General features: G+C 40.6%; 1 pseudogene; it reads right to left on the reverse strand.

Annotated features, from left to right (window-relative positions):
- Positions 1-8,717: 8,717 nt before the first annotated feature.
- LOC127096191 (sister chromatid cohesion protein SCC2-like) lies at positions 8,718-11,245 on the reverse strand (annotated as a pseudogene).
- Between the last annotated feature and the right edge of the window lie 694 nt (positions 11,246-11,939).

Below are 11,939 nucleotides of genomic sequence, written 5' to 3' on the forward strand. Positions count from 1 at the left end.
TCATTAAGCTAAATTCAATTACCATTCCACTAACCAAGCTTAGGCATTGCTAATCAGAAGTATATATTGCACATTTCAGACTGCAAACCCTAGCCACAACTCACAAATCAGATCTGAATTTCTTTTTCTCTCAAAAACTCTCATTCTTCACTGGGAACTTTTCTGAAAAATTGTCAAAGAATTCGTGCCTTGGTCCATTGATTCACCACCTATCATCATTGTGGAGACTTTTGCAAGCATTATCTCCCAACTGTAGAGCCAAAGACCAGCACTGTTCCATTGACTCTCTCCCATGGCAGTCGAGCTCTTGAGCTAGAATCAAGGTAGTTGAACTTTCAATACTCTTCCATTCACCTCCTGGAGCATCAAGGCACTGCTGTTTCAACTCAACACAACCAAAGAACCACGAATCAACACAGTTCTGCAAATCTGGTAAAAATTCGAACCTAGCCATTGTTAAAATCATGATATGCTTGTTAAAGATCTTTCCATGATGGTTTCAATGAGCTTTGAATCGTGAAAAATGGTTGAATATTAAGGAAGATACAGTGATTTAAAGTTTGATGTTTAGATGTTATTTTGCTCGATGCTTCCATGATAGTTTGAATTAGGGCTAATGAATGTTGGAATGTTGATGTACTCTGTCAGATGAACACAACGGTATATCGATTGTTGATTTTGGTTGCAATTTGTTCTTGCTGGAAAATCTGAGAAAAATATTGAAGAACACGGCCAAAACCCTAATATTTTCGCTCAAAACCCGTGTTTGATCCTTTGAACCTCGCTCTGCATGTTTGTCCCGTGTTTTTGGCCATGAAGTGAATCAGCGCTTGACACGCCCTTACGTGAAACGCAGCGTTTCACTTAAGTGGCCGTGTAATTACAATTCTGCCATTGCCGTGTTATTATTTAATTAAATCATTTTCTTTTTTCAATATTTATTTCATTTTGTATGCCAATCTTCAAAAATTCATAAGTTCTTCAATATTTGTCCAAATTTGATGGTATTTTTTGTGAAATTCTCCTCATGATCTCTAGTTTATTATGATGATTTTTCCAGATTTTTTGCACGTGTAGATTTTTAAATGTGCTAGGGTTTGTTCATGTGTGTCCATTTTGTGTATGCTATGCCATTTTGCTTGTGAAATGATGATACTTAATCCAATGCCTCTGAAAATTCTTGTGCTTAAACTAGACATGTTCATGGTGATTTTGGTATAGAGTTTGTGAATTTATCATTGCTGTTTGATGAGATATGATTTTTTGAATAGAGGTGCGACAATTTGTGTCACACCATTCATGTCCAACTTCATGATTTTAATTACCATGCTTATTTAACTCAAAATGGTCTGGATTTTTGCATGAATATAGTTATGGATGTTGAGAATACATGTGATTTTTTCTGGAATTATTGATGGCATTTCCTATTTGATTGGAATTTTCTCCCCTGTTTGGTTATTTGTTGATTTTTTGTGATACATGTTTGTATTTGGTTTGTGAAATTCTAATGATTAATTGGATGGACTTGAAATTTGGCATGAGTAATATAGACATCTTGAAGTTTATCATGGCTTTGATCCCATTCATTTATCATATGTTGTTTCTGTTTTATGATTAATTGAAGTTGGTGCATGTTTTGATGCTTTGTATGTGTTTGCTTGAACTTGCTTTGACTTTCTGATTTTCATTGACCTACTTCCTTTGATCCAAATGAGCTGAAATTTGGTATGCTTATCATATTGTGGATGATGATTGATCATGATTTATTTGAGGATTTATTGAAATGTTTGTGTTTGGATTTGAGTGGAGTCTTTCTGTTGACTTCTTTGAGGTTCTATATGACATGTTTTGACCTAATTTGTTTGTGAAATGATAATGATGAATGATATGAATGTGAAATCACTTGGGTTTGTTTCTTAATTGTTTGAACTTGATTTTGGATAGCTTTCACTTGCTGTTTTGGATTTTTTATCTCCTTTTGACCCTAGGCTTGTCCTAGTGGTCTTGTTGCTCATGTTTGAGTTTGGTCTTTCAGGTTAAGAAGCAAATGCTTCAAGGAGACTAATGCAAGTTGATTGAGTCTGATTGTTTGTCATGAACTAACTTGTTTATTTTGTAGGATGCTTAGCTCATATGCTTTGAGCTTTGTGCACTGCACATTTGACTGATTATGTTGATCCTTGTCTTATAGTGGTTTTGAATTTGAGTTGTATACTGATTTTACTTGATTGATTTCAGGTACCATTAGTTGCTAATAGTTCTTTGAGTTGTATACTGAATTTGAGTTGTATACTGATTTTACTTGATTGATTTCAGGTAGAATCTCTTGTCTTCATGTAGTCTGGAAGACCTGGCCTGTTACTTGGCCAGGCAACTGTCTGAAGTCCTCCTTAAGAGGCGATGTTTGTGCTTGTTTACTTTTGTCCCAAGCAGGAAAAGTCCTTTAAATAAGGCAATTGGTAGAATCCAAGAGATATGTAACCTATCTCCTACTATTCTGTGAGTCACTCACCTTGCTCACACTACTTGTCTTGATGCATAGTGAGTAAAACCCCAAGATCTATCGAGTCAATAATCTGTGGAGAGAGTTCCTACTTTCTGAACTCCCACACCTTCTATCATTTGAAGCTCTCCCTGACCAGGGATAAGAGCATGAGGCACACCCCTCATATCCTTTCATCTGCTTCACCTTGGCTCTCAATGTCAAGGTTAAGAGCATCATTAACCCTATTCCAGTTGGCTTCAGTGCCTACCCTTTGTATGAGCCTAATTGTTTGGTTATAGAGTGTGTTGAATGACTTTGGTTGATTGATTACTTAATTCATTTGTACATGTCTGCTTGCATGCTTTGCGCATTTATCATCATTAATTGCTCATTAGTGCATGATCATTTCATTTGTCTTTGTGAGATATCTTTGCTGTTTGCCCATTGAGGACAATTGTAAGACCATTCATTGGCCATTGTTCCTATGATATGGAAGTGAGTATAAGACCATTTCATTGGCCATTCATCTTCTCTTTGCTTGATGCATTTGTTTGATTTATGTGAGGATGCAATTGTAAGTCCATGTAATTTGGCATTTGTTTTCCCATGATCGTATGTTGGAGGTTAGAGTAAGCCCAGATAGATTGGCATCTGACATCCAAGTGTTTGCTTTGTTGTTGGAGATTGGTATAAGCCCAGATAGATTGGCATCCGGTATCCACTTTTTATTCCTTTGTTGAGGAGATTGGTATAAGTCCATAGAGTGGCCTCTGATATTCGGTTTTGTTTTAGGAGATTGGTATAAGTCCAGTGATTGGCATCCGGTATCCGCTTTTGTTGACTTTCTCCTTTTGCTTTGCTTGTTTATTATTGCTCATTGCCTATTCCAAAGGACACACTTGAATCATCTTCTATATGATTTCAAGAGGTGAACCTTCTAGGAAGTTTTACACTCCATCTTCACCCATTCATCCCTCTTTGTCCTAAACCTTTTCACACATTACTTTCAAAACTTGAGATAAATATTGTGCAAACATCTTCATGCTTTCAAATTAGAAACCTGGACACTAAGTCCTTGACTTTTCAAACTCCATTTCATAATACTTCTTTTGAATCAATCTTAATCATACTTTGACCCTCCTTTTGTGAGTAATCATAATCAATTAACTTCACCCATTCAATTGTTTTGTGGCTTTGTCCATTCTTGTTAAGTTTTCATACATTAGCCATAGGTTTGATTTATCCTAGTTGGTTGATGTCAATCTCACCTATTTGTCCTTAGTTGATTGAATTGTAAGTCTTCCTTGCTTATTATAGCGTTAACCCCTCACTAGCAAGTTGAAGCTTTTCTCACATGGTGGACTCGTTGTTTGTATAAGGTTGAGTTTTCTCCCGTGGATAACGTAAGACCTTAGGGCTTGTGTTTAAAATTGAATCCACTAACTTTTGGAAATCTTTTAGCCGAACTACGGCGTTTTGATCCTTACCTTTGATGGGAGGTACGTAGGCAACGGGTTCATCCGTTCGAACACAAAAATAATTAACTTGTACATTCTTTTCTCATCTTCCCATTCATGTTTGCACAATGTGTCAAAAACAATTAAACATTTTTATACAACAAGTGTGAAAAGGGCTCCCTAGGAGTACCTAGGACGTAGTGGGTGCCTAACACCTTCCCATTGCGTAATTTACCCCTTACCCAGACTCTCTGATCTTTTATTGGTTTTCTATGTGTAAAACTTCTTAGGTTTTTGTTCGCTTTTTAACCAGTCTTTAGGATAAATAAAAGTGTGGTGGCGACTCGATTCATTGTATACTTTGCTTATGGTTTAATCAATAAATCATATAGCGACGAATACACCGCTACAGAAAAGTGGCGACTCTGCTGGGGAATTGAATAATCCTTGGTGGTATTGCCTACTTTTCACCCTTGTTATGTGATATATTGTTATTTGCTATATGACATATTTTTGTACCATTTGGGATAACTGTATTGATTGTAATGTTTGAATTGCTTGATATACAATTGTTGTTTGCTTTGGTGATCTGTGAGATGAGTTCTATACCCGAACTCGAGTGCACTCTAGGATAGGAGAATGGCATAGTCTTGTTGACTGGTGTGGAGTATTCCTTAGCCAGTTGACTTGCGAGCCCATTCACTTGGTGGAGGTCATGTTGGATTAATAATGTCACACAAGTTATTTGTGGTTAGGCATTATTCTTTCAATCATGTGCCACAGAAGCCAAGGACCGTAGTTTACCAAGCCCATCTTGGCCTATTTTTAGGACGTAGTGCGGAGGTCGTTCAGATGTAAGTTCTGATACGATTGTTACGCGATACTACACTCATAAGAGTTTCTCTTGAGAATATTTTTGGAATACGAGTATTCGTTCCTCCGATAATATTCGAAAGATGGAACGATGATTATGGGAACCTCTGATAGAACATGTCTGGCAGGTTTAAACCCTAGTACACTCCCTTTGGGTGGTTCTTAACCGAGACTCCATGCTCGTGACTCTCAGCAAACCTGTGATTCGTGGTTGAGTCGTTCAGACAACCTTAATATCAATGGAACCTGGGCGTTGATCAGGTATAAAACCTAAATCCCCCAAAACGGATGGTTGATATTAAGGATGTTCGAGCCGGTTCATGTACCGTTAATATCAATGGAACTTGGGTGTCGATAAAGTGAAAACCTAAATCCACCAAAATGGATGATTGATATTAGGGATACAATGAGCTTTCCCATGACCTTTGTTTGGTGTGACTTGTTTGATCCTTGAGTGTGATTGTTGCATTCATGCATTCATGCATTCATCTGCACTTCATGTCATCAAAAAAAAAAAAAAAAAAAAAAGAAATTTTTCAAGGAACTTAAAAGGGTTTATTTGCAAAATTTTCAGACATGGAAAGACCAAAAAGGCATACAAAGAAGTACAGCTTTAGACAGCCCGATGTAAAAGAGTTAAGGAATCTGACATCTTATGTATTAGATCCCTTGGGTTTCAAAGCTCGCTATGGGAAGCTTCTACCTCTGCTGACTACTCAGGTTGATGAAGGGTTGATGAGTACTCTAGCCCAGTTTTATGATCCGCTGTATCATTGCTTCTCATTTCCGGACTTCCAGTTGTTGCCTACTTTGGAGGAGTATTCTCATCTCATTGGGATCCCGATTCTGGATCAAGTTCCGTTCAGTGGCCTAGAGAGTATTCCGACTGCTCGAGAGATTGCCAGCTTGTTGCACATACACGAAGATTTGATTAGGGCTAATCTGACTACCAAAGGCGGAATTCAGGGTTTTCCTTCCGAGTTCCTCATTGCTCAAGCTAACTTTTATGGGAAGGCCATGAGTGAGGATGCCTTTGAGGCTTTGTTTGTGCTGCTCATCTATGGATTGGTGTTGTTTCCCAACTTCGACAAGTTCGTGGACATGAACGCCATTAGGATCTTCTCAGTTCTTAATCCCGTTCCGACTTTGTTGGGCGATGCCTATGTCTCTTTGCATCTGAGGAATGCAAAGGGTGGAGGAGTTATTGTCTGCTGTCTACCTTTGTTGTACAAGTGGTTTATTTCGCACTTGCCGCAGACAGTTGCTTTCAAGGAGAACAAGGGATGTCTACGGTGGTCTCAGAGACTTATGTCTCTCACCAATGATGATATCACTTGGTATGATCGCGTGTATGATACCGTCCAGATCATTGACTATTGTGGTGAATTCCCTAATGTGCCTCTTCTTGGCACATGTGGTGGGATCAGCTACAATCCTATTCTCGCACGACGTCAGCTTGGGTTCCCCCTGAAGGATAAACCTCATAACATTCTGTTAGAAGGTGTGTTCTTCCAGGAGGGTAAAGATCCCCAAGGCCTGAAAGCCAGATTTGTCCGTGCTTGGCGCAGTATTCACAAGAAGAGTAGGAATGAATTGGGTCCGAAAAATTGCATTGCTTTGGAGCCCTATACCTCTTGGGTCAGACAGAGAGCTTCTGTATACCTTATGCCATATGATCATCCGAGACCTACACCGTTGGATGTGGCTGGGCCTTCAACCCTCCCTACCCAACGTGTAGAGGATTTGAGAGAAGAAGACCTTTCACGTGCTTGGATCCGTGAAAGAGAAGAATTACTTCAGCAGCTTAAGGAGAAGGACGCTATGATTGAGTTCCTCGAGCATCGAGTGATCGACGATCCGAACGACACTTGGACCTCTCTGCTTCCTCAGTCTTCCAAATTCTGGAAGAGGAAGTATGATCGACTTGCAAAGGAGAAAGCAGACATGGAAGCGGCCTATGAGAGAGAGATCAAGAAGCTGTGTATTTCTCGTCTTCCAGCATCCCGAGCTTCTAGGGATCCATAGGATGTTTATTTCCCTTTTCTCTTTGAAATGATCAAAAATGTTGTACTTCTTTGTCTCGATATATTGAATGAAATATTTTCCACGAGAAATTAAAATGCTATAACTATTCAAAAATATTGCAAATAATACCCTAAGGGTTCCTTGAAAATAAATAAAACATCTGCACAAGCATTTCATGCATCATTTTTGCATAAGCAGGTACCCTCTGTTTCTGGTCTTCTTGTCCTAACTCTGTGTTCTTCATTTATTTTGAAGACAAGCTGACTCACCGGTATTATACTCGAGTCAATTCTGCGAGAGTTATGGAGCAGCTAGAACAAGAGAACAGAGAACTGAAAGAAGAGGTCGCCAGACTTGGCGCTTTGATGGAGCAACTCCTCGCTGCTCAAAATCAACCTGCTCAACCGCCTGCAACGCCTACCCAGAGGACGGTCATCTCAGAGGTCGTCACTTCGATTGTGCCAGTCAGTGCTCATCAGGTGCCCAATGCCATGCCAGCCGGGTTCCCTTGGGGGATGCCTCCAGGTTTTATGCCTGATCGGCCTGCTCCAACTTTTGCTCATATGCCGGCATCTAGCCCGGTCCCTATTGCCACTCCTCCTGTCGTGCATACCATGCCAAGGGTAGACGACACCATCTATCACTCCGAGCCGTCTGAGGGCCCGGACGTTTATGAAAAGATGGACGCCATGAACGACCAATTCCTCGAGCTGAGAAAGGAATTGAGGACTCTTCGAGGTAAAGATTTGTTCGGCAAGTCTGCTGCCGAGTTGTGCCTTGTTCCCGGTGTGAAGATACCGATTAAGTTCAAAGTAACTGACTTTGAAAAGTATAAAGGGAACACCTGTCCGCTCGCTCACCTGGTCATGTACGCCAGGAAGATGTCTACCCAGACTGATAATGATCAGCTTCTGATTCATTATTTCCAAGACAGTCTGTCCGGTGCCGCGCTCAGATGGTACATGAGCTTAGACAGTGCCAATATCAGATCCTTCAACGACCTTGACGAAGCCTTCGTCAAGCAGTATAAGTATAACGTCGATATGGCGCCTGAACGAGATCAACTCAGGTCCATGTCGCAGAAGGACAAGGAAACCTTCAAGGAGTACGCCCAGAGATGGCGAGAGCTGGCAGCTCAGATTACTCCGCCGCTAGAGGAGAAAGAAATGACCAAGATCTTTTTGAAGACTCTTGGCTCATTCTATTATGAGTGGATGGTAGCAAGCGCTCCCTCTGATTTCACCGAGATGGTGAACATGGGGATGCGTCTTGAGGAGGGTGTCCGTGAGGGACGATTGGCGAAAGATGAGAGCTCTTCTTCTAAACGATATGGGGCGTTTAAGAGGAAGGATGGGGAAGCACATGCTGTGCAATCCCATCCCAAACACAGAAGACCCTCTACTCAGAGGAAGCCTGCACGTCGTGCCGGTCATCAGTGTCATACCCCGATTTTGGTCCTAAATTTTTTATGTTTTTATATGAGGATTGGTCTTGGTCCAAAGTCATGGTGTTGTTCATGTGATTGTTAATGCACATATGGTCTTGGTCATCCAAACAACCAACCTTCTTGTGTCACAAGCCAATTGTCAATCATGCCACTTGATTCATGAATATCCCTTTCAAATCCTAATCTTATGCCCTCAGTTCATGGCCTTGTTAACACATACTATCAGTCAAGTCATGTTCTTTTCAAAGTCAAGCATTCAAGTCATAAAATAAACCAATTGTAAAAAAACAAATTTCAAACCATTTCAATCCATTTCATGTCATTTTAAGCCATTACATTCGATTCCACACAAGAAAATACAAAATTTGACATTTTTGACCAATTGTTGACTTTGGTCAACAGTTGACTTTTTGGTCAACTTTGACCAAAGTCAACCCAAATTCACCCAAAACCCTTTTCTATTGGCCCTCATCCTATTCTTCATGTCATCGAGGTTGGGCTGAACATCTACACTTTGCTGAAATGTACCATTTAAGTCCGTTGACATAACTTGGGTTGAATGAATAGGTTCATTTGGCGCTTGTTGATGCATTCCATTCCCATGAGGTGTAACGTCACCCTCACTCCGTAATAAGCTTGAACACCAGGCTTTGAAGTTCGCCTCCAGTTGACCAGCCCTAACCTGAACTACTCTATTGATAGCATAGATTAAATAAAGTGGTTCATCAGGTGCAATGAATGGGAGCAAGGCAAGAACCTCTGTGCAGTACGTTAAGAAAGCTATTACAAATTTGTTCCATTTTGGATTATCAAATTTTCGCACTATTGAGGACATAAATTCATTCCTCGACATCCGGTTCCCTCGGATGAGCTTGTATATTCGAGAAACCCCAACTCTTGGTTGAGTGATTGAGTCGGACTCAGGTTTCCCTTTTCCAGAAACAGGGATCTTAGATGGGGTCTTGTGGTTAACATTTTCATCAGGAATAACACAAATAGCTTGCATGAACATAAAAGACATTTGAAGTCCATCACCCAAGCGGCTTTCAAAAAATGCAGGATACTTCTCATTCATATTCATTAGGAGATGATGAGCCAATTTTGAATTTGACTCCAGAGGATCTGTTTCAAGTGCTATAAGATATGGAATACAGGTGATGGGATGAACAAGACCTTGGCGCAGCACAATTTCAACAATCTTCAAGGCTGATTGTCGAACTTGTTCATCACAATCCAAACATCGGCCCAAAATATTGTCCCAGTACAACTGAACAATACCCCCACATATGTTTGTATCTCCAGCCCCGGCAGCAACAGGTACACTCTGCCCAGCTCTGACCGAGTGACCAGGTACATTATCATCAACTTCTGCTTCCATTTTGCTTTCAGCGTCAAGAAGATACTCGAACATGTTTTGCAATGCTTGAATCTTAAGCCGAGCATCAGCATGAGAAGACAGTGTTTCCTCCAGTATCTTTCCAATGTCATGTTCTAACATAAATTCAGGCCTTGCAATTAGAACATATCCTAGTGCCTGCAATGATCTAACCTTAAGAGAATAATCATCCACGGCAAGATACTTCATAAACAAGCTGAGGCTCCTTCTGACATCAACAAGTTTATTACCAGAGCTTGTTAGCAAACAGTTGCCATAACGAATAAGTAAGCCGATACAGAAGAGAGATCGCCCAACTTGCTGTTTGTTTACAATTGCCTGGGTATCCAAACATTTGAAGAAGACCTGGATAAGATGCTCAATTACATCTGCCCCCTTTCCAGCAATCTTACTCATACTGCGAAGGCATTTGATACAAGCATGGACAACTGTCAAGAAAGAGCGTCGAAGAATCATCTGCTTCAAATCTTGTTCAAGTTCATCCACAATACTGAGAGGTAACTTACGCAGCAATGGCAACACAACATCAATTATAAATGTTATACTCTCAAGTAGCTGTGCGACCATGCTATTGTCAACCTGAGTCTTCAGATATGGCTGCAAAGTAATGACATACTGGGAAGGGTTAGAAGCTGGTGCACAGAGAGTTGGGTCCACAAGACAAAATGCATGCAAGACTAGCACATATGGTAGTGCATGCTTCTCCATTTCATTATTGTTCATTTTATCCACCTGCAAAATCTTCTCCAGCAAGCATTTGCACATCAACTCGCAACGCTTATGCACTGTTACAAGGGACGATGGGTTGACCCCAATTGCTTTTGCAGATTGCGGTAAAAAAATCAAGAGTCAAGTTGCGCTTTATTATAGTTACAAGAAGCTGATTATTTGGCAATCTCTTCAGCATTTCAACGGTTTGCTCAGTTTTCTTAGCCACCTCTAGTGGAACAGTACTACCATCTTCAAAGACCTGAGTTTGTGAAGCAGAAGGCTCCTCAAACCAGAACTCATGAAATGTTTTGCAAGCATCATCCTGCAGTACCCCTGCTCATCATTAAGCCAAGGCATAGCAGCTGCATTTAAGTTCTTGTTGAAAACAGTCAGCTGAAGCAAATTGCCAAACCTCCAAAGCCATCAATTCAGGCATGTGCTACAGCAAAAGAAGGCAAGTGGGACCTATGGAACATCAACCACAGCCTGCATTAACAGGATATGAGCATACCAAATGAACAGCAAATCAATGCAATGTAACAGGGCATGGTTTACAAGACCTACCAACTCAGTGTGCACAAGTGCTAGCCATTGAATTTCCTAACCAAGCGCATCACAGGCCATGACCAATTTGTCCCATGAAGTGGATTCAGTGGACATCAAAGTCTGCAGTGGAAAAAGAGCATGAATAATTAGTGGAGTCATGAGAATTAATCAAAGGAAAGGATGTACATGTTAAGCTTGTAATGGCTATGACCAGTTCAATAGGTTGCATCTAATTCAATTGGTTTAATCCTAGCTCTAAGGTTACCTGCTACAGCCAAAGAACCATCAACCTTTTGAGTCCTCATTCACAAACCAACTGAGTTTTCTGACAAAAAAGGTCACTGCAGTAAAAAGAATAAGGTAATTAGCAAAGGCAGTAATTCAAGAAAATATCCCAATTTGGCATAGAGACAAAAATGAAGAAGAAAAAGTGGGTTCAGAATACCGTTTCCGGTTTTAGCATTAAACAAGCCCATCCAAACTGAGAACATCAAAGAGGATTTTACAGAGATACGCTTTTGAACACAAGGGCACCAATTTGAAACCCTAGTTGCAGAAATATAAATAGGGAAGAGAATCAGTAAGGGGGGATTTTGGGGGAACAACGAAAAATCGGAGGCGGAAAATCTCAAACAAAAAACCTGAAGTCCCAAAATCGATTACCTGGATTGCCAGCTTCTTCACGCCTTTCACCACCGCCGTGAGGCTTTGTAAGAACTTCTCCTTTCTTCCTTTTATCCTTTTCATATGCTTGTTAATGGAGATATCGTGAGAGTTGAGAGAGAGTGATTCTTTGAGTTTGAGAGCGTGAGAGGGTTCGTTGATGAGCGATTTTGAGGTAGAAAGACTTCGAGAGAAAGGCTTGAGAGATGATTACGAGCGATTTCGTAAGAGGGACGAGAGAAGAGAGTTTCGTACGAAGACTTCGTTGGGTGGAAAGAGTGAGTTTGTGAGATTGAGGAGAGAGCGAGGGAGAGAACGAGTCCGCTACTCTGTTTC

Source organism: Lathyrus oleraceus, chromosome 6 (genome assembly GCF_024323335.1).
Source record: "Lathyrus oleraceus cultivar Zhongwan6 chromosome 6, CAAS_Psat_ZW6_1.0, whole genome shotgun sequence".
NCBI lineage: Eukaryota > Viridiplantae > Streptophyta > Magnoliopsida > Fabales > Fabaceae > Lathyrus > Lathyrus oleraceus.